Raw genomic sequence first — 23,252 nt, forward strand, 5'->3', positions numbered from 1 at the left:
ATTTATACTTTCTCTGCATTTTGCAAGGCCCACTTGAAAAATATGCAAAATGAACTGCTGAGCAATGTAGTCCCTACGCCAAAAGAATAATATAAATGTGACTGATAGCATATAGCCTTTTTATACACATGATATAAAGACTATCTGAGATAGAGTATTACCAAATAAGGTAAGTGTAATATCATCCTATGCTTAGTCACAAATTGGAGACAGCTGGTGGCATAGGAGATAAAATGTTGGTCCTCTAAAACCCGAATTTAAATATGTCCTCACTCACTAGTTGTGTGATCCTGGACATGTCATTTACTAACTATTTGCCTCTATTTCCTAAACTGTACAATGTAAGGCATAATAGTCCTTACAGCGTTGTTGTGAGGATAAAATGAGATAATATTTGCAAAAAGTACTGAGAACACTGTCAAGTGTGTAATAGCTCTATACCCATTCTTTCCCCTTAATTCAAGTTAATGTAATTAGTTAGAAAACCACAGTGTATGTTCAGAAACTGTTTGCTTTAAAATATAGTTTAAGAATTTCAATGGAATGAAGATAGTAAAAGCACCACATTTCTTGGGAGAAAAATTTATAACTATGCTTTCATTAGAGTAGTTCATTCATTAGAGATACCCTTTGAGGTCTCCTTCTGCTCTAAGTCTATTATATGAACTACCAATGCAGAGTGGGAATCTATAATTTACTGTTTCAGAGTGTTGCTCTGAAATACTGAGAAGTTAAGTGATTTAATCAAGGTCACATAGTCAGAAATATGATCAGTGGAAGAAATTGACCCTAAGTCTTTCTGACTCTAAAGCTAGGTTCCTATCACCTGTATCATGCTGGGTCTTCCAAGATTAAATCAAAACAATTTAAATAAAAGTTAAAATATATAATTATAGTTTAAGCTTTAGCAGAAAAGCTAATTATACAATAGTACTTTCTTGACTTGATCCTTTTTATGTTAATAATAGGTTACATTTCCATAGCACTTTAAGTTTAGATTTACAATGGACTTTTCTCTATGTAAAAATATTTCCAGTATTCATTATTTCTTAGATTTAAAATAAATTAATATTTGGAAGATGAACAGAGTTATGCAAAGTTACACAATTAGTTAATTATGGTTGCAAAAAATCATATAGACCTCCTCTCTTTCATCCTCCTCTTTAAGAAATCCTATATTCTTTATGACAGAATGATTCTTAGGAAGAATAGACAAGAGGGAAAAGGAATATTAAGGTGTCATTTGTAACTGATGAATTGGAAAGATAGATGAATTTTTTTTCCTGTTGTCTATTAACTCATAACTACACTGAAGAAGATACACTCTAGATCTGTCATTTCATTTCACTTCATTTCATCCCACCTCACTTTGCTTCATTTCACTTCACCTCACTTATCTTACTTCATTTCATATTATTTAATTTTATTGACCTCTGCTTCCATCACTTCATTTTTGTTCAGTTTACCTCAGTTTAATTTGTCAGATCTTAACTTTATCTCATTCACTTTGCCAAACTAATCCCTTCTTATCTTGCCTCTTTTAACCCCACTTCATTTAACCTCACTTCTTTTCATTTCATTTTACTTCATACTACTTTGTTACCTCATTTCACTCTACTTCATGACATTTTACCTTTCTTTACCTTACCTCTTCTCACCTTACTTCATTTTATTCTACTTCACCTCACCTAATTTACCTTACCCCACTTCATTTTTCCTCAATTCACCCCAATTTCAATTCTTCTAACCTTGCCTCACTTCACTTCACTTCCCCAAACTAGAGATAAAAATTCAAATGGAGAAAAAGAGCCATAGTAGGGAATTTATGAAGGTAAAAATAAGCTCAATATGTAGAAGTTGTAGAAGCAAAGTATCAAGGATGCCAAAAAGATAACAAATCAGTGTAATGAAGGGGATGGTGATGTTCTCTACAGTAAGAGGGAAGTTTGGAAGAAGGGAGTCTTTAGTACATCTTTAATATGGAATAGCTAATGGTCATTCAATTTTAGATACAAATAGATAATTGGTGATATGGAAATGGAATTCAGAAGAGACATTATGCCTAGATATATAGATCTATGTATCAACTGCATAGGTAAGATAATTAAAATTCCAAGAAATGAAGTCATCACTAAGAAAGAGTATAAAGAAAAAATGGAAGAGAAGATGGTAGAAAACAGAACTTTGAGTTCATTCATGATTAATAAATGTGATATGGTTGAAAATATAGAAAAGGTCACTAAATAGAACAGATGAGGAGGAGAGAGTAGTTTCTGAATAACATAATTAGGAGATAGTGTCTTAGAGGTAAATCCCTAATGCCAAATATTAGATATGAAAAATATCCTGAAGATTAAAATGCAATTTAGAGACTTTTTAGTCTAAGCTCCTAATTTACAAATTAGAAAACAATATGGTAGAAAAACTTTCAAAGAGACAGTAAATTCCAGTGACAGAATTTGAAAATAAATACTTTGAATTTTTCCCTTTCCACACTCACTCAACAGAAATAAAAATGTGGAGTCAAAAAACAGCTTTGTAATAGAGAAATATGATTAGTTTGGATATGTTTATTTTTGAAGTTTTACAGAAAAAAGAGATATCCAGCAGATATTTGGAGATCTATTCCTGAAGAGATTAGACCTATTTTAGATACAGACTTTATATCACTGGGACAGGTAAACTAATAAATAGAGAGAAAGAATAAAGTCAAAGACAGAGTTTTTTGGCACACTTTAACTTAGAGGATATCAGAAAGAAAATGAAGGAGCAAAATAAACTACTCAGAGAACAAAGAGAAGATAATATCACAGTACCTAAGGAAGGGCTGTATATCTAGAGAGAAAAGATGAACAGTGTCAAATGCTGCAGAAAATTCAAAGTAGATCTGAACTGAAGGGGAAAAAATGAATTATACTTAGTGCTCAAGGAATCACTAGTGATTCTACTTCCTTTCTTCCTGATAATCTTGATATTTTTCTTGATATCTGTCTTTCACTTCATACCATATTTAGTTGGCTATCCCTAATGTTTCTAATTCTACATTACTTGTATGCAATAATTATTTTCCTCTCACAGGCTACTCTTTTTCAGACCCTGATTACACAATTTTTAAAATTTGTCACAATAGTCCCCAAACCCATCCTACTTTCAGTCAATCAAGTAATAATTCTATAAACATGTATTAAGCACCTATTATGTGTCAGACACTGAAAAAGGTATGGGAATAAAAATAGAAGGAAAAAAATAATTTATTCTGTAAAGGACCTTAAATTCAAATTAGTGAGACAAGTACATATATAAATATATTCACCATAAATGTAAATTAACACAAATATATACAAAGTAATTCTAAATAAGGAAATTTGAGAAGGAAGTTTTCTTCAATTCTCTTATCATACTCATAAAGTATTGCTTCTACATTTTGTTCCTTAATTCCTCCTCATTATCCTCATTGGATATTACTTCCTTCATGCACTCTGTAATCTATCCAAATAGTCTTACTTTTTTTTTCTCTCATGTGATTCCATCTCCTTTTGCTGTGACTTTGTCTTAACAGTACCACTTTAGAAAGTAAGCAAGTACCACTCCTCTTAGGAATGTTTAAAGGCATGAAAGAATACCAGCAGAAAATGGAATGTTTACTGGAGAAATCCAGGTCTCCATAAACACAGAGAGAAGAAGTAAAGTGAGACCTTTATAAATTTCAGTGGCGCATTAGTGCCTTTAGTATAAAATAGTAAACTGTTTGGCTACAATAGTTTCCACACTCTAGCTAAAAATTATCTTTTTAACATTAATTATTTAGTTTTTATCACTCATTTTCTCTATAGTCCCACCAAACTGTCATACATGGGGGTACAAGAGAATTTATATACCACCTCTATGTCTATGCATAAGCTACAAGCTATGTATGGAATGTTACTCCTTATTTCCAACTCTCAGCAAAACAGAACAACAAAAAATCACTCTTACCTTTTTAAAGTTAACCTCAAATACTACCTTACCTAATCTCCTTTCCTCAGTTGTTAATCTACTCCTCCAAAATCATTTATGTACATTTTGTGCATATGCTGTTTATTCATCTTTGACCATGTTGTATCCCATCCCACCATCCACCCAAGTAATTGTAAATTCTTTGAGGGAATTACTTTTCTATTTGTATTTCTGTTATGTAGCAATATAAGAAAAAGAGTGAGAGAGAGGAAGATAAGAGAGCAGACAGAGATAGAGAAAAAGAAATAAAGACAAACAGAGAGACAGACCTCTGATTTCATTGATATAGAACAGGGCCCAATTCAATTCTCGAACAAGGGATGCTCCTCTTATAATGTAGATCGGTACATTTTCTTTAACTTGCCTAGTGGGATGGAGCTAAGAAGGCAGAGGTAGTGATGGAATAAAGAAAGTACTTAGCTGACATCACCCAATATTAGCACTCAAACAACTCTGAAATAGAGTCTTAAATCAAATTTTGGAGTAACAGAGCCAACAAATCATAGTGTTGAGACATTTTCACCAGTTCAAGACAATTTAAGAGTTTGAAAAGAGAGATCCATAACGTAACAGTAGAGGCTGTACAGAGCTCACATAAATGGGATCGTATCCTGCAACTATGAACCCAAACTGATTAACAGGCAACAGAGTTACCAAATGGCATCTTAACCTGTACTCAATATTAATGTAGGGGTCTCCTGCCATCTCTTTCAGACAGTGCATTTAGTCCCTTTACCATTCTGCCTCTGATTGCTGTTGTTACTCCTTACCTCTGATTCATGCTGCTCTTATCACTTGTGCTTAAACTATTGTACTGTATTTCCAATGTCTATATTTCTTTCTTTCTGTCTTCTCAAGTTAACCTGAAAAATTATTTATGGCAACTTTTTCATGGCTTTCCTACTCAGAATTCTGTTTAGTAATTACTAGAGTCATTTTGTAGGAGAGGGAGGTTTGGAAGTTGTGAACCATTAAAAAAATGGCCTCCTATTGCCTAGTGCTTATAAGAATCCTGACTTTCAGAAATTAATAGGAGATATCCAATGGATGCATCCAGTGTTAGGCTTGACTACCTAGCAATAACAATCAGGATATGACATTTTAAAGGAAGGCAGTGCTTTAAACTCACCAATTTAGTAATGCCAAATCTAAACTCTATTATAAAGCAACAGCCATCAAAACCATTTGATCCTGGTTAAGAAATAGCATAGGGGATCAGTGGAATAGATTAGATACACATGTCACAATAATCAGGGCCTATAGAAATCTTGTATTTGATATATCCTCAAGGACTCTCTTTTTGCCCCAAATTGCTGGGAAAACTGGAAAATAATAATTCAGAAACTCAGCATATATCTACATTTCACATCCCATGCCAAAAATAAGGTAAAAATGGATACATAATTTGGGCATAAAATATCACAGCATAAACAAATTAGGAGACCTTTGGAGAAGGGAAACATTTATGACCAAAGAAGAATTAGAGAAAATTATGAAAGGTAAAATGGATAGCCTTGATTACATTAAATTAAACAGGTTGTACACAAACAAAAACAACAGAAACAAGATTATTAGGGTGGGACAAAACTAGGTAAAAATTCCTTACAGCCAATATTTCTGATAAATATCTCATTTCTAAAATATACAAAGAAATATGTCAAATTTATAAGACCTAGAAGTCATTTCCCAATTAATAAGTGATCAAAGGATATTAACAGACAATTTTCAGATGATGAAATTAATGCCATCTATAGTTATATGAAAAAAATGCTCTAAATCAATATTGATTAGAGAAATGTGTATTAAAACAACTCTGAGATACCATCTCACACCTCTCCGACTGACAAAGATGACAGGAAAAGATAATGACAAATTTTGGAGGAGATGTTTGAAAACTGGGACATTAATGCATTATTGGTGAAATTGTGAAATGATCCAACCATTCTGGAGAACAATCTGGAACTATGCCCAAAGGTTATATAAAGCTGTGCAATACCCTTTGACCCAGCAGTGCCATTACTGAGTCTGTATCCCAAGGAAATCATAACAAAAAGAAAAAGACCCACATGTGCAAAAATGTTTGCATCAACTCTTTTTGTTGTAGCAAAGAATTAGAAAACGAGCAGATGCTCATCAATTGGAGAATGGCTGAATAAATTGTGATATTGTAATAACTTTTAATAAGGTGATGGAACAAATATTGTTCTTTAAAAAATGATGAACCAAGCTGGTATTAGAAAAGCCTGGAAAGATGTACATGAACTGATCCTGAGTGAAACAAGCATAATCAGAAATACATTATACACAATAAAAATAAGAATATTTGATTATCATCTATGAAATACTTGGTTCTCAGTGGTCCAAAGCAAATCAATAGACTTTGGAGAGAAAATCTATTTGCATCCAGAAAAAGAATTAAGGAGACTGAATGTGAATCAACACATGCTATGTTTAGTTCTTTTTTTTTTCTTTTCCTGTTTTTGATCTTCTCAATGGTTTCTCCTTTTGCTGTGATTTTTCTCTTCCCATGTGATTCATAAAGCAAAGTATGTTAAAATAAACAAACAAATAAAATTTTAAAAACATGAAAAATAAATAAAAACCAAGGAGATTTCAAAAAGATACAAAATGGAGATCTTCATTTCAGAATATTTCCAACAATAGGCAAGACCCCTTAATAAAATAAATAAAATAAAATAAAACAAAGGACACTTTTCAAATCAAAATCAAATAGTTGTGAACATTGTAAGACTACTCAGAATTTCATTAACTGTATCACTGGTATTTTAGAGAAGCAAAAAGAAAAAAAAAACACAAAAATTGGAATAAAACTAAAGGAGGTGGGAAGACAATAAAAGAAAACCGAAGTGACAATACTTAAATAGAAGAGGTTTTATTAATGGTTTTTGTTGATCCACCATTCCCAATAAAATTGAGTCCTTTTTGAAATAAAAACATGTCATATAATCAATATATATGTATATAGTAATAGATTAATTCCACATTAGGGTCTCCTCTATTGATTGAAATTGGCAAGTATTTCCTATATTGTAGTACAAGGCAAAGCTTTTCAAATTGAATTGTGACCTCACATAGGGTTGTCTAACTGAATATGGGGAAAATTTGGTGACCGAAAAAAAGTTTTTGAATAAAATGACCAAAATTTAAATCAAAATTATATATGTAATGAATCTGAACTGTTTCTGGCAATGCTTACCCATGTTGTTTCATCATTTCATTTCATTCGAAACTAAAGAACACATTGTACTGTGTATGGACAAACACTGCCAGAATCACCTCACCTCAGATTTAGGAATGGGTCATTGAGAATTTCTTTGGAAAAAAAGGGTTGCCAGTGGAAAAAAGTTTAAGGCATAAAGAGGTTTACTTATTCACCAAAGTTACAGTCAGATATATCAAAATTGAGACTTTAACCTAGGTCTATTTGACTTCAAGGTTGCATCTTTAGCCACTATTCTATAGTTTACTTTAGAATTAAGAAGAAAATATATTGCTTATAAACTGATAATATCTGTCTTTCAGGACTAGAACCTGGGGGGGGGGGAGGGGAGAGGGAGGAGAATGGTGCTATGCTTTATTTCATTTGTAAGTTAAAAAAATTGATGTCTCTCTTCTAAATTTTTTTAATCTATTTGTAATCTCAATCTTAATGACTTTGTCATAACTCAAATGTTATGCTAAACTTTTCTGATTAGCATGGGATATAGGTATATTTATAAATCTTTTAAAACTATTTCTTCCTGAGGAAATCTATGCAGCTATAAAAGCTTGTATCACTTGTAATTATGGACAAGTATTTCAATCCACTCCTAAAATCTAAGATATCAATTACTATCACATTATCACTTTGTTTTATGTGATTCTTTGTTTCATTTCAGTTTTATTAAATTCAATTATTATGATTTTTGATTCTGCTGATAAGTGACATAGGAGTTAAGTTCTAAGAACTTGGCAATAAGAACATATTTCAAATATGACCAAAAGAGGATTTTAAAAATTGTATTATCAGTTTTATAGTTATGGTCATCTAAACAGTGGTATTCAATACCCCCAAGGGGGCTAATAGTATTATTCAGTAGAATATTTATCATGACTTTAAATATTTTTGTCAAAATGACAAACTTTTTTCTGTTATTTTTATTATAGGTAAAAAGGGGCTGTGTCTGAGAAGATATCTTAAAACATGAAACTTATAACAGAATGGTCTTTGATTTATTATGTTGTTCCTAAATAATAATGAAGAGAAATGTTAAGGAATAATTAGAAATCATTTCTGTTCCCCCTTATACAGATTAAGAAACAGAGACTAGAAATTAAATTGTTACTATTAACATAGCTTGTTACAGACAAAAGAAAGATACAAATACAAATACAGATAGACAGGTCTAGTGCTTTTATATTTACTGATGCTAGTAATATTACTAGTATTTGTACTAGCACTAATACTACTACACTACTACTTCTCTCTGTGTTTCTGCTCTTCTCTGTCTCTCTCAATTAATGATATGAAAGGAAAGCATTTAGATAAAATTTTGATGAATAAGAAGACAATTTCAGGCATGTTTCTTTCCTGTATTGCCTTAAAGGTCTAGCCATTTGGATTATATCACTAGAGGCCCCCAAATTAAGAAGGCTTCTTATTGACTCATTGAGTTACTGACTCAATCAAGTCATTTACATATTTAAATAATAAACAGAAACAGTAGAATTTACAAGCTGATCTTTTAACTTCAAATACATAAAATTTGATGTTATAGGGAAATAACATTTGGGAATAAATACATATCATTTCAAACATTTCAAGATTCAATAAATTGCAGAATTTGTAAATGCTACAAATTTCTGAGAAAACCATCACAAGAAAGTTCATTATTTCTATCTATTTTGTATTTGCTATTTTTTTGAGTTTTGAATAATAAATTTTGATTTAGAAAAAAAGAGTGTTCTCTGTCACCCTTTCTTCCACTTAATTTTATTGACCCTTTTTAACTTTCCCCCATATTATAGCTTTTCTTGCTTCTTTCACTGACCTTCAAAAATGATTAGGATTTACAAATGCAGACTTTTCAAGTCCTGGAAGGGTAAAATACTTTAATAAAAGTTTTTAGACATTTCTTGCTAAACATATTTGCTTATGAATTTTGTATATCGTTCGATTTAGAGTTTTACAAATCAAGTATCATATCCACTTCTAGTTTATTTTGAAGAAATTATTGAACTATTTTCTTTTTGAATTTTTTTTTCCTTTTTTTTTCTTTTTCACTGGTGACTAACTTCCACTTTGTAACATTTATTGTGAGGCTGTGTACTGAAACTTCATTTGTGATTGAAATATAATGTTTTAATTTTCCTTTGATTTTTCATTAAAAAAATTATTAATTAATTAAACCTTTTCCTTGCTTTCCTAAGAAATTTCTCTTACATTTAGTATGCATTATTTCATGATGAAATCCTGACACATCTATATTTCTTAGTCTCTTAAACAAGGCATTTCATTGTTAGAGAATCTGAGAGATTTTATTAATTTAAACATTGCCCACTACTTACTGTACATCTGTTTCCAATACACTTTTAATCTTTAATTCATGTTGCATTAGCTATATAGGAACCTGTGCTAAAATTTTTATTCATTGAATTTATCATTGAATCCATTTAAATTCCAAGATCATTTTTTTAAAAAGCAATTTTTTTTCTGAGGCTGTAGTATCTTTCACATTACATTCTTTAAAGGAAAGGGTTAGGCATTACTTTTGTACCTACTAAATTTCATCTTAGATTTTGCTCCTTATTTTATTTGTTACCTTGCTACCTGACACTGCTCATCTAACACCTCACTTCCTCCCAACCCTACTCTGTGTCTTTACAAATTTTATTCAAAATACAATGTTTTTCATCCAAATCCTAGATAAAATGGGGAACAATGCAGTACAAAACCATATCTCTCGAGAAGTAGAAAAAAAAGAATTCAGTCAATTTTGATAGAAATTAACTATTATCATTATAATTGTATCATTTGCCTGGTATTGAATATAGCTAACCTGACTTTCATATAATCTATGAATTTTCACCTTATATTAAAGTTTTAATAAGAAACTTAGGCTCTGTGGTCCTGATTCAGCACACTACAGGTAAAACATTACAGTTGTAAGATCTCTAGTTATTGTGCAGAAGATAAACTGTGAACTCTGGGAACTTGGCACAATAGGTATGATTAGGCTAGACCAATGCAACAAAATGGGAAAGAAACCAGCACCAGGCTTCAGATCCCCAGTAAAAGCTTACTAGCATTTTCTCTGTGTCTCAAAAAAAGAGTTCACCTTAAAAAGTCCAACGTAGGCTAAAAATGAGCAAAAGAAAAGAAAAGAAAGAAAAAAGAAAAGAACTCTAACAAAAGAAACCTACTGTGGAGACAGGGAAGGTCAGAACACAAACTCAGAAGAAAAAAAACAAAACGTGAAAATGCTTAATATGATGTCTTAAAGGGGAGTATGAATTGGTCACAAAGTCTATTGATAAGAGCTAAAAAAGTATTAAAAAAAAACAAAGAGAAGTAGAAGAAAAATTGGGAAAGATATAAGATTTGGCAAAAGAGTCAATAATCTAAAAAGGAAGGAAAAAAATAACTGAAAAAATAATTTATTTAAAAAATTACAATTATTCAAATGGAAGAAAATCCACTAAAGAAAACTTCTTGAAAAAGTCAAAATGACCAAATGGAAAGAAGATACATTAGATAACTGAAGAAAATAATTCCTTAAAAATTAACTTTGGGAAAGGGGAACTAACAACTCTATAAGACAATATGAATCAGTCAAACAAAATTTTTAAAAAATGAAAAATAATAGAAGAAAAGTTAAAGTCCTACACTGGAAAAAGAATCAACAGAAAATAAAACCAGGCAAGAAAATTTAAAAATTATTGGACCACCTGAAAGCAAAGATGAAAAAAAAAGATCCTGGACAAGTTACTAAGGAAAACTTCCCTGATATGCTAAAACTAAAAGGTAAAATATTAATTGAAATAATCCATCAATCACCTTCTGAAAAGAGAGTTCAGAAAAAATTCCAAAGAATATTTTAGCCAATTTCAGATTTATCAGGTCAAGGTAAAAATACTGCAAATAGCCAGAAGGAAATGAGGAGTCACACATCAAGTTTCAAATATCAAAGAGCTATAGTCAGTATTATACAGGACATAGCTGCTTCTACAGTAAAGGATCAGAAGATTTGGAACATAAAATTTTGGAAAGCAAAGGAATATGGACTACAACCAAGAATCAACTATCCAGAAAAAACAACAAAGTTTTTCAGGGGAAAGGAAGAATATTTAATGCAATAGGGGGACAGTCAAAATTTTCTGATGAAAATACTGGAGTTGAACAGAAATTTTGATCTTCAAAACTCAAGAGGAAATAAAAAGATAAACAGGAAAGAAAAAATAAACAATAAATATGTTATTCAGTAAGGTTAAACTTATACAGGAAGATGATACTTGAAATTCTTAAAACATATATCTTTATTAGGACTATTAAGAATATAGATATAGAGAGGGAATGGGTAAAAACTGACTTTGTTGTAATAATTAAGGAGTGAAGTAAAAGGAATTACATTGGGAGAAGAGAAAAAGGAGGACAGAATAGGTTAAATTACATCATGTGAAGAGGAACAAAGAACCAATTAGAAGGAAAGAGGGGAGAGGATGGAAGCAAATAACAGAGTTGATTAAAATCAAACAAACAAATCCTACAACATGTTTACAAGAAACAGAATGTTGAAGTAAAAAATAAAATGAAATTTATGTTAGCAAAGAGATTATGGCAAATTATCACAAAGATAACATAAAAAGACTAGGTAGGATTTATATTAGGAATGCAGAGCTGTTTCAAAATTAGGAAAATTATAAAAAATATTTACAATATCAACTAAAAATTGACAGAAATCACATAACAATCAATAAATTCAGAAAAAGTGTTTGACAAAATAAAACAACCAGTCCTATTAAAAACATTAGAGCAATCTCAATAGAGTATTCTTTTCAATAAGTAGTATATATCCCAAATCATCAGCAATTATCTGTAATGAGGATAAGCAAAAAATTTTCCCAATAAGATCATGGCTGAAAGAATTATGCCTATCACCATTATTATTCATATTGTGCTGGAAATGTTAGTTTTGACAATAAGAGAAGTAGAAGAAATTAAAATATGCAAAGAGGAAGCAAAAGTATCACTTTGCAGATGATATGTTGGCACGACTAGAGAATCAATAAAATAAAAAAACTCGAAACAATGAACAATTTTAGAAAAGTTGCTGAATTTAAAATAAAGCCACATAAATAACGAGTATTTCCATGAATTAACAACAAATAGCAGTTCAAAATAGAAAAAAAAAATTCCAGTTAAAGTAACTATGGAAAATACAAAATACTAATCAGATTGGCTAAAAAGGAAGATGCTAAATGTTGGAGAAGATATGGGGGAAATTAGAACACTAATGACTTTTTTTTTGTGAAATTGTGAACTAAATCAACCATTCTGGAGAGTTATTTGGTATATATGGAACAGCCAAAGGGCTGTAAAATTGTGCATATCCTTTAATTCAGTAATAACAGTGCTAAGTTTGTATTTATCAAAGTCATCAAAAAAGGGGAAAATATCTACATGTACAAACATATTTATTCTAACTCATTTTGTGGTGGAAAATAATTGACAATTGAATGGATTCTCACCAATTAGAGAATGTTTGAATGCGTTGAGGTATATGATAAGAAGTGTTGTACAAGTGGATTAAAAAAAAAAAACATATGGAAACACTAGTTGAGTGAAGTGAGCAGAGTCGTGAGAATACTATACACAGTCACAGCAACATTGTATAATGATCAACTAAGATAGACTTTGCTCTTGTTAGCAATATCATGATCCATGAAAATTCTTGAAGGCTAATATTGGAAAATGCTATCCACATCCAGAGAAAAAAAGAGTCTCAATGCAGGTAGAAACACAGTTTTCATTTATTTATTGTTTTTTTCTTTCTCATGGTTTTTTTCCCTTTTTTTTTGATGCTTCTTTTACAGCAAAACCAATGTGACAATTTCCATCTCTCACAGTTAGTCTGAGGTATAATAAATCTGGGACAATTGCCTTTAAATCAATTAGATAACCATGTGCAATTTTCTATGTCCTTATATTGTGTATATATATATATATATTGTTCCAACTTTTCAATTAAAAGATACTTTTTCTTAACACAAAGAAAATTAAAAGTTAAGAAATTCTGCCTTAATTTCATTTGATCATTTTCTCATCCATCCAAATTACTGATCTCTATTTCAGTTTTTTCTAAAAGCATTACTAAAAGAATTTTTAAAAATCAATTTTTTGTTACATTTGATATTCATCATCAGTTTCAACTTGTTTTATACTTTAGCTTAGATAGTATTCTTACAGAAACATAACACTGTTTTGCATTCAACCTTTGTTACCTGCCCTTGCTTCTGTCTACTAGACATGTCTTTTAAATTTGCATTGGTCAATAACTTCTCTGTTTACCTACATCAGTATCATAAGACAGCTCCCTCTCTTTTCCCTTATGGAAATAACTCATATTATGACACTAACATTTCATTCTGGAACACTTCCCATACCTCTTGCATTGACTGTCTATTGAGGTTTTGGAATGTCATCTATCATTTTTCACAACATTTAAAAAACTTGCTCTTCTTAAAAAAAAATACATAATACTGTCTAGCTTCCCCTTCCTTATCTTATACAAATTATTAGAAAGTTTATTATTACTATTATTTACCTTTGTAACACCAACATCTAATAAAGCACAGAGCACATAATTATTATTTCTCCTTTGCTCTCAAGAGGAACATAACATCAAGAAGGTGATTCCATTATGACATAGATTTTAGTGAAGGAGAGCTGCGCAAACTTCCTAAACTTACTTTCTCCTGTGGAACCATCTGTTTCCAGTGGCCAGATATAATAGATCAGGATGACTGAGATGGTCTCAGATGCAGTGGAGGACATTGGTCCTTTAAAGTTAAAGTCACACATCTTACTTTGACTAAGGGAAAAGCCCATTCAGTGATTAAATCTAGATAAAAAAAAAAATTAAGCAAAGAGGCTCTTTTACCCCCTCCAAAAAAAAAAAATCAATCTGTGAGGGGAAGACTTTCTGGGTATCTGACCAAAACAGCAATGATTGTTTTTTACAATAATTAAGCCATGAAGGCCCAAAGAGTGAACAAGAGAAGCTTAGACTGGGATATATTATTGACCAATCAATGAGAGACAAAGTGATCTGGGTTTAAGACATGGTCTTTAAGAAAGAAATCTATACTATAAATCTTAAGGCATCTTTCTAGGTTATGGTAATCAAAATTTATATTCCTTTGGGCATAGGACTTGCATAAATGTTTATTGAGAGATTCTTCCCAATGATCCTAGAATTTCAGCTTTAGTAGTACATTTTGTTTGTATTTCAATATCACTGTGATACAATAACAAAAGCATATAGTTGCCTCAAAAAACCTTTGAGTTTTTAATAAGTGTACTATATTTGAATGATACCATTATTACAGTAACAAACATTGCCCAGAATTGTCTGACCTGAACATCACAACTCAAGAACAAGATTCTAAATAGATGCCATATCAAATGTCATGATCTCAGTTTATCTCAACGCTTAGTACATTGACTGGCACATAGTAGGCATAAAATAAATGATGTTGTCTTGATGACTTAAATAAACATGAATTTAAAACAGAGAAATTTATGGGAAAAATGACAATGATGTAGAAAAACAATGAAGGATATATTATCCTTCTCTTCATAAAAAAAAAAAACAAAAAACAAAAAAAAAACTATTAACACAATGAGTGCAACCAGATTTATATAATACACATTATAAATATGTATATATGTATGTATCCATATATATACATGTATGCATTTCTATTTATACACACACACACACACACACACACACACAAATATACATAATTATGATAGCCAGCATTTTTATAGTGTTTTAAAGTCACAAAACATTTTAGATATACTCAGCTAAATTTGCAAATTATTATATGGCTCAATTATAATACCTATTTTTAGTTGGAAAGTCTGAAATGTAAAGAAGCCCATGATTCCACATCCAATAAATTTCTGAGAAAAGGTTACAACTAAGATCTTTCTGATATCAAGTCCCGTGCTCTATCAGTTGTATCACCTAGCTATACACACAAATAGACACAGATACACATGCAGGTTTACAGATATACATGTATTCAAGGGAATTAAAGAAAAAAAGACATATTAAAATCCAAAGAATACAAAAAGTATTTATTAATTCAATAATTAGTAAACAAATGATCTAAAAATACTTTGAAATATTATAATATCTTATTATACATTTGCATGTTTTTGATTGGTTCTATTTTTATCTTATATAAGGATTGAAAATATACAAAATAATTAAATACAATGAGAATGTTAGAGAATTTCATTTGCATATGAAAGATTTCTTTACATTTAAAGTTTATGTCAAGAACATTTTTTTGAGAAAAAAATTTAAACAATCAAGGCCACAACTTAGAATTATGCTACTATTTAGAATTAAACCAATTATTACCTTTCTCAGTGAAATAAATATAGTTTCCAAATTCAAGAGTGAATTTTTTTTAAAAAAAAGCATTTTTATAATAACTTTATATATATGGATGATACTGTTATTTGACAACTGGAGAAAAAAAATAAAGCAAAAACCTTCCTGAACACTTATAAATATCTTATAAAAGAGAAGAAGCAAAGCTGGACTAATTCTGAATTTCTCCTGTCTTTTTTGTTATCTAGATAGTAAATAGAGAAAGAAGAGAGGAAAGAAGAAAAGGATGGTGGGAGTGAGGGAAGGGAAGAAAAAAAGGAGAAAGGAAGGAAGGAAGGAAGCAAGGAAGAAAGGAAGAAAGCAAGGAAAGAAGGAAGGAAAGATGGAAGGAAGAAAATAAGGAAGACAAGAAGGGAGGAAGGGAAGAAAGCAGGAAGGAAAGCAGGAAGGAAAAGAAGGGAGGAAGGGAGGGAGTGGGGAAGGAAGGAAGGGAAAGTGAGAAGGAGAAAAGGAGGAAGTGATGTGGACTTCATAAACCAATTTATTATTAAAAAGTATAAGAAAGCTAATTTTCCCAGACTATCTTGTTTTTGTAGGATAATAGAGCCAAAATTTTCATACTGGGTGCCCTAAGGAAAGGAGTCAATGACCATTCATTTTTTCTTCCAAATCCTCTCTGAAGTCTTAATTATTCAGCAACTCAAAACAACCTTTGTACCTTAATCAACCTCTAAGGCAGGGGTCTTCAAACTTTTTAAATAGGGGGCCAGTTCACTGTCCCTCAGACTGTTGGAGGGCCAAATTCCTATGCATGTTGCATATATCTTATTTTGAAGTGAAGAAAAAACGGGAACAAATACGATATTTAAAATGAAGTAAAGTGAAATCAACAAACTTACCAGTATTTCAATGGGAACTATGGGCCTGCTTTTGACTAATGAGATGGTCAATGTCTGGTTCCATATTTGTCTCTGCTAGTCATAACAAGCAATGCAAGTGTGCCTCCCTTACCTTGATCTGGTTGGAGATTTCAAATGTTTCATTCTAGAAAAAGTCTGTTCACAGACATAAGTGCTGCCAAAGATGGTTGCCATTTTGAGCGCATGGTTCCTGAGATGAGGATATGTCTCAGAGGAGAGAAATGCATAGAAATTATAAAGGCTGCTTGACTTGAATATGTCTTTCAGAGAGTCACAATTCTGCAGTTCAGCCAGTTGCATTTGGTAAATTGTATCCCCATTTTCAATGTCAATAGAAAATGGGTTATGGAAAAGTTGTATGTCCTGTTCATGGAGATGAAGCTCTTTAAATCTAAATTGGAACTCCTTTTGCAATTTTTCCAGTGAATCCACACATGTTTTTGTAACCATGCTAGCACCCAGGACACCCCAGAATCAGCCGGAGTCAGGATAAGCAAGAGTCCTCAATCTTTATTCTTGGTCCCCAGACTCAGGATTGAACAGGATGGAAGCAGAATCTCCATGACCACCTTCCCTCGTCCACCACCAAGAATATGTTCCTTTCTAGCTTTACTCCATCCCCTAGTTCCTCCTACAATCCTTTGTATACACTAATTACTGAGCCAATACGGATAGTGGAAAGAACCATTTTCCCAGCCTATGCCATAGAGTACTGTCCAATCGGTAGTTAGCCTCAAGAACTCAGCAGTCCTGACCTCAATGCATTGATTCCATATTTTAGCCCTTTACATCTCCTGCTTCCTTTTGTTTTAAAACACAGGTGGTCCAGCCATCCCTGACATCTCAGGATGGTGAGAGCCCCCAAAGGAGGTGATCATGCCCTCCCTGACATCTCAGGAAGGGAGATGAAAAGCACCAAAGGGAAGTGGGGGTTTCTAGCGGGTTTCTGGGCTGAAGGGTCTTATTAGAAACAGGTATGCATAAACCCGTCAGCATGGGAGGTATTACATGAGCACATAGCAATAATGCAGAGGCTATTAGTGATGACTCTCCCCACAGTCAGTGCAGGCTTGATGTGGTATAACAAACATGAATTGTACACGCAAGTAGTGATATAACAAACAATATAAATCAATATGGTATTATAAGAGATTTCCAGAGGTCCTAGAAGGAGGGTATGTAAACAACAGTCACACATACACCTTCTTCAGCAGCCAAGAGACAGTCCAAAACCAATCTATTGTCCATTGCTTCACGTATCAGGGAATCCAATGATCCCCACAAGTTTTTGAAGTCCTGCAAAAGTCTTTTCATGTGTTAGGGAATCCAATGATTCCAGCAGATTTTGAAGTCCTGCAGCAGTCTTATCATTTCTCAGAAAATCCAATGATTCCTGAGGGTTTTCAAGTCCTACAACAGTCTTATTATATCTCAGAGAATCCAATGATTCGTAAAGGTTTTGAGGTCCTACAACAATCTTATCATGTCTCAGAGAATCCAATGATTCCTGAGGCTTTTGAAGTCCAACAATTTTTGATGGCCATGAGTCAAACACCATAACTGCCATGCCCTTTCAATGGTGAGCACAGTCAGAAACAGAACAGAAACAGTCTCTGTGATGGACAAGGTGAATACGGCTCACTGGCATCCATCTGATTCCTTCTCCATCTGTGGAAATACAAGCAAACCCTCTCCCCCAAGCAGTTAGCCTATCTGGTCCCTTCCATTCACCACTTTCTGGATCTCTCTGCATCGTCTGGTGATTAACTAAAGATAGTGGTGCTGCTGGCACTGGACGCTGCCCTTCCGGTGGGTTATAAAACCTGTCTGCTGGAGCCAGGGCATCTTTGTCAAAAATCAAGAAATTAATAGTATAAAGAGCTAGATTTAGAAATTCTCTAGGGTTACCTGTGGCTCCCCCTTTCTTTTGTTTTTGGAGGAGTATCTTAATGTCTCTGTTTCTCTTCTCTATTACTACCTGTCCTTGAGGATTAAAAGATATGCCAGTCGTATGTAAAGTATTATATTGTGCACAAAAGTGTGCAAAATGTTTAGAAGTATATGCAGGTCCATTGTCTGTTTTTATGGCTTGTGGAACACCCATAATTGCAAATGCTTATATAAGGAATTCAGTGACCACTCGGGCTGTCTCTTTTACTGCTGGTATTGTAAAAGTGAATCTTGAAAAAGTGTCTACCACAACATGGATAAAAGACAGATGACCAAAAGATTTATAATGGGTCACATCCATTTGCCAAATTTCATTGGATCTCAACCGACAAGGATTTTTCCCTGGAGGCAGTGTAGGAGCATGGAAAGGAACACAAACTGTACAGGCTTTTACTATGCTCCTTGCTTCCTCTCTTGTTATTCCAAATTGCAAGCGTAAAGATTGAGCAACCTGAGTTGTTTTCTCACTCTGTCTCTATGCCAACATTGAGCTCAGATGCCCTACTCTACCACATTGAAAGCATTGACAAGTCTCTCTGCAAGTCCCTTGCCAAAAGGGACCCTGTCTCCCCATGTTTGGATCTTGAGAAGTCTGCCTCATAGCCTGGCTATAAAAGGCATTTGTGCCCACTGTGGCACAGCAGCTTATGATCTGCTCTAAAGGAGCATCCTTGCATAGTCCTAGTATAATTCTTCTACAAACCTCATTAGCATTTTCTTTAGCAAGTTGCCTTATCATAATGTCTGTTACTGCATTTTCACCATTAGTTCGTATGATAGCTGTCTGCAAACGTCCCACAAAATCAACAAAGGGTTCATTGGGCCTTTGTGTATTTTTGTGAAGGCTTTACCCTCGTTGTTCTTATTGGGAAGTGAAGTCCATGCTTTGATAGCAACAGCAGCAATTTGCCCATATGCTGCTGTGGGGTAATTAATCTGTACTGAGATGTCTGCATAAGGATCTACACCTGTTAGTTGGTCACAGGTGATTGGAGGATTAACTCCACTATGACTATTTTGTTGGGCTTGTATCCTACAGAGCTCACTATATTCAGAAAGCCACAACAGGTTTTGTCCAGGTTCTAAGCATGTCCTTGCTATAGATTTCCAGTCCCTAGGGGTTAAGATTTCATAAGCCAAATTCTGTAATAACATCTTAACATAAGCTGATGTAGCCCCATAAAGAGTGCAAGCCTTTTTCTGGTCTTTGAGGATTTCTATATCAAAAGGAGCATATTTTCTACTTTCTCGACCTGAAGAGTAAAACTCTTGAATCACTGGATACATCTCAATTCGCAAATCACTTAAATATGGCCTTCTTCCTTGGCTTTAACTACTGCCTTTTGCAATCTAGTCATAGGAGGGGGTGATTTTTTGGAGGGAGGTGCTGGTGCTGTCACAGTCCCTCCTACTACTCCTTCCCCCTCCATCTGGGAAGGTGAAGTTGAAGGGGGCGTGTCAAGAACCAGTTCCTGTTTAGGTGGGGTTGAAGCTGTTTTGTGAGAGCCAGAATCACCCCATCCTTCACCATGCCCTTCATCCTCATTTAACTCCTCTTGCCCTCTGGTGATATTGCTGTTAATCCCTCCTTTGTCCTCCTCATTTTCCTCACACTTCCTCATCTGGCCATTTTTAGAATTTTCCTTTTTTTATAGCTAGCCGGATTTTTTTAAGGCCAATTGTATTATATTGTATATATATATAGTGTTTCTTGGTAAGTGACTCGGAACCATTGTCATTATAATATTCACAAAGTTGATCTCCTACCAGCTTCCAATTATCTAGACTTATCTCTTCTTCCTCAAAGAACCAAGGGGAAGTATGTTCTAATGTATCCAGGAGTCCATCAATCTGCTCCCAAGTCATAAATAAGCCCTGTCTCTTTATCAGTCTGAATATGCTTCCTACAGATCTCCTTTGGGATGGGGTTGGGCCTGGGGCTGGGGCTGTATCTTTTCCCAGTATCTGCTCCATTGTAGCTAGAAAAGATTACTATTTTAGCCCTTAACAAAGTTAAGTTCCGTGTTTGTCTATTTAAATACTCACCCTATTTCCTGGTCACCAGAGACTTCTTCAGTGAAGTTAGAATCCTCAGTTCCCATGCTTGGACACCAAATGTAACGACCACACTTGCACCCAGGACACCCCCGAATCAAATGGAGTTAGGATAAGCAAAAGTCCTCAATCTTTATTCTTGATCCCCAGACTTAGGATTGAACAGAATGGAAGTAGAATCTCCATGACCACCTTCTCTCATCCACTGCTGAGAGTGTGTCCCTGGCTAGCTTTACTCCACCCTCTAGTCCCTCCTACAATCCTTTGTATACACCAATCACTGAACCAGTACGGATAGTGGAAAGGACCATTTTCCAAGCATATGCCCAGAGAGTACTCTCCAATTGGTAGTTAGCCTCAAGTGCTCAGCAATCCTGACTTCAATGCATTGATTCCATAATTTCAGCCCTCTACATGTTTTGTTTGGGAATGCAATCAGCGGTTTTTCCAATAGATTTTGAGTTGTGGGGAGATGGCAGAAGTTTTCCTCCTTCACTTGTTTGATGAGGAGGCCTAATTTTACTTCAAATGCTTTGACATGTGATTGCATATCACAGATGAGCTTTCCCTTTCCTTGAAGTTGCATATTGAAATTGTTGAGTAGCTCTGTTACATCTGTCAGAAAGACAAGGTGCCATTTCCATTCTGCATCATTGAGCTCTGGTACTTCTTTGTTTTTTTGAAAACAGAAAAGTTGTAATCTGTGGAAGTAAGTCAGAGAAACATTTCAAAACTCTCCCTCGACTCAGCCAGTGGATTTCTGTGTGATATATAACACCTTCATACTCAACATTTAGCTCAGACAGAAATTCCTGAAATTGTCTGTGATTTAGTGCATTAGCTCTAATGAAATTAACACAAGATACCATAATTTTCATAACAGAGTCGCACTTCAGTGATTTACTACACAGTGCTTGTTAGTGGATGAGGTAGTATATGGCTATTGAATGAGAATGGTTATGTTTGTCCATCTCTTGATTAATGTGAGCAATTACTCCTTTCTTAGACCCCACCATGCTAGGAGCACCATCAGTTGTCACACTGGCTAGTTTAGCCCACTCCAGCTCCAAACCATTCATATTTTGGCAAACCTTTTCATAGATATCCTCTCCTGTAGTTGTTCTTTTGATGCTTTGCAGTGCAGCAAGCTCTTCTATGACTTCAAAATAATCATTCATCCCACGAATAAAAATGAGAAGTTGTGCAGAATCACAAACATCATTGCTTTCGTCGAGTGCCAAGGAAAAATATGAAATTTTTTAATGGAGTTTTGCAAATGCTAATGCAGATTGTCTCCCATTTCTTCAATCCTCCATGTAATTGTAGGTCCTGAAAGAGTCACTGTACTAAATAAATCAGCCTTCTCTGGACACATCTCTTTGGCAAGAGAAAGAAGGAATCCTTTAACAAATTCTCCCTCCACGAATGGTCTGCCAGTGAGTACTCTTAGCTTGGCAACTTGAAAACTTGCTCGCAATGATGAAATATTTAGCTGCTTCTGCTTCACAAAAGTATTTTGCTGAGTTGTCAATGTATTTTTCAGTTTTAATATTTTATCTTTTCTCATTTCTCCAACCAAGCAATCATATTTATCTTTATGTTGAGTTTCATAGTGTCGACGCAAATTATATTCTTTGAACACAGACACAAATTATATTCTTTGAACACAGACATTATATTCTGGCATATCAGACATACAGATCTTTCCTTGTACTTCATGAAAAAGTAATCATGAGTCCACTGTTCTTTGAGATCCTACACTCCGAGTCAATTTTTCTTTTTCTTGACATCATTATTTCCTAGGGATTCCAAATTGCTATTAGTAAAATACATATACATATACAGCGCTACAAAAACAATATACCAGCAATAATTTTGCCCACAAAGAGACATACAGACTGCAATGCCCAACTTCTCCTAAGCTGCATCTGTTCTGTAATGCTTCTGTTTCCCACATTCTCTCTCCCGCTCTTCCTGCTCCCTCTTCCGACCTTCACTGCTGCAGTGAATTCCCCCTGCAGTGGCCATGACATACGCAGCATGCACCGTGCATCCTCCGCGCCTGTCTGTTGTGGGTGGCTGCCCTTACTGTACAAGGCCATCAGTTCTCCCTCTTCTGCATTTCTCTCCCTCCCTCACACCGCACACATCCAGCCTGGGAACTCACCTCACCTCGGTATTGCTTCACACTCTGTCTCCGCCACCTCAGCCCAGGGCTGGAAGTGTGCACTGCTAACACGAGTTTAAGTTTAACGTCATTTCTGGTCTGATTTTGGCATAATCTGGCAGGCCGCATAAATGTCCTCAGCAGGCCATATATGGCCAGCGGGCTGTAGTTTGAGGACCCCTGCTCTAAGATATCAAAGCCACTTCTTTGATCTGGGTCCTCTTTGAAGACTGACCACTTATCACCTTCACACAACCTAGACAATTTTGTTAAAAATACACATATTTTACCTTTCCAACTCTTCCTTGATATCTCTTCTTTTCCCATGGCCTAATTTCTTTCTTTCCTAAAGCATTTTGCAAAGTTCTAGGACATAATTGAATTATCCCATTTCTTATGTATCCTAAATGAAAATCACATGTGTAATATATTCAGTAATATATTCTTCCCTATTTTCAATATTGCTGCATAGAGGAATACATTTTTAATATGTAATCCTGAGTACCTACAAGAGAAGGAGATGACAAACTATTCCAA

Source organism: Antechinus flavipes, chromosome 1 (assembly GCF_016432865.1).
Source record: "Antechinus flavipes isolate AdamAnt ecotype Samford, QLD, Australia chromosome 1, AdamAnt_v2, whole genome shotgun sequence".
NCBI lineage: Eukaryota > Metazoa > Chordata > Mammalia > Dasyuromorphia > Dasyuridae > Antechinus > Antechinus flavipes.